Below are 1,148 nucleotides of genomic sequence, written 5' to 3'. Positions count from 1 at the left end.
ATGGGGGGCGTTTTGGCCCCATTTTCGTCAAGAGCGGGCGTCTTGGCCATGCCTTGAGCGTGCCAGCCTCGAGAGCCTTGGGCGTTGGACACCCTTGGGGCGCCAATGGGCAGCAGTCCCATGGTTCCCCTATATATACATATTATACAAAGAGCTTGGTGACAGGAACAGACATTGATTTGCCCAAGGATGCATAATTGTGCGAAATCGTCCATAACTCGCTCGAATTAATTCGGATTGACACAAAATTTTGTAGGGATGCTTTTTATTATAAATGAAAAGCTTTGAAATAAATAAAAAAAAAAAAACAAAATGTCATGTTTGAGGCGTAAATGTTTGTGTCCTATCCTTGGTCATGCCTTGAAGCGATGGTTCCCTACTTGTTGGAATGTCGCTCAAATCAAGTAGGAATGCCATTGAAAATTTGTGTGGGTCGTTGTTAACATAGACGAATGGACTTGAAATGAAAATATATCATATTTGGGTGTTTGTCCCTGTCGCCTGGTGATAGGCAGGCAGATAAGGCTTTTAGGTATTCATAAGTGGCTTAGATGAACTCGAAAGAACACGAGTTGATCGGATTGGAACTCATATATTCAATTTACTATGTACTAAGTAGGAACTACACTTTGCTCCCTTCATCGTTTGACTTGCTTAGAAATCTGCTCATGGTTTGTCAAGGCCCCTTGTTCCTTAGACCGATGAGGATGGGATTGGGTTGCTCATGGGCATGTGTGTGGCAAGATGCCTTGTTCCATTGGTCGTTCATGGGTGTTCGTGTACGAAGTAAACTTGTTCCCTTGGTCGTTCATGGGGTTGTGTGTGGGAAGAAGCCTTCTTCACTTGGTCGTTCATGTGTGTTTGTTTGGGAGGTAGCCTTGTTCCCTTGGTCGTTCATGGGAATGTGTGTGGCAATACGCATTGTTCCTTGGTCGTTCACACCCTTGTTCCCTTGGTCGTTCATGGGTCTGTGTGTGGGAAGAGGCTTTGTTCCCTTGGGTAGCCTGCTTGCCTTGCCAGCCCCGTATGCATTGTTCCCTTGGTCGTTCGTGGATGGGTTTGTGCGTGGCAAGGTTGCCTTGTTCCCTTGGTCGTTCATGGGCATGTGTGTGGCAAGGTGCCTTGTTCCCTTGGGTGGCTTGCCTTGC

This window comes from Lactuca saligna, unplaced genomic scaffold (assembly GCF_052625555.1).
Source record: "Lactuca saligna cultivar CGN05327 unplaced genomic scaffold, ASM5262555v1 scaffold_418, whole genome shotgun sequence".
Classification (NCBI taxonomy): domain Eukaryota; kingdom Viridiplantae; phylum Streptophyta; class Magnoliopsida; order Asterales; family Asteraceae; genus Lactuca; species Lactuca saligna.
This window is presented reverse-complemented; position numbering follows the sequence as displayed.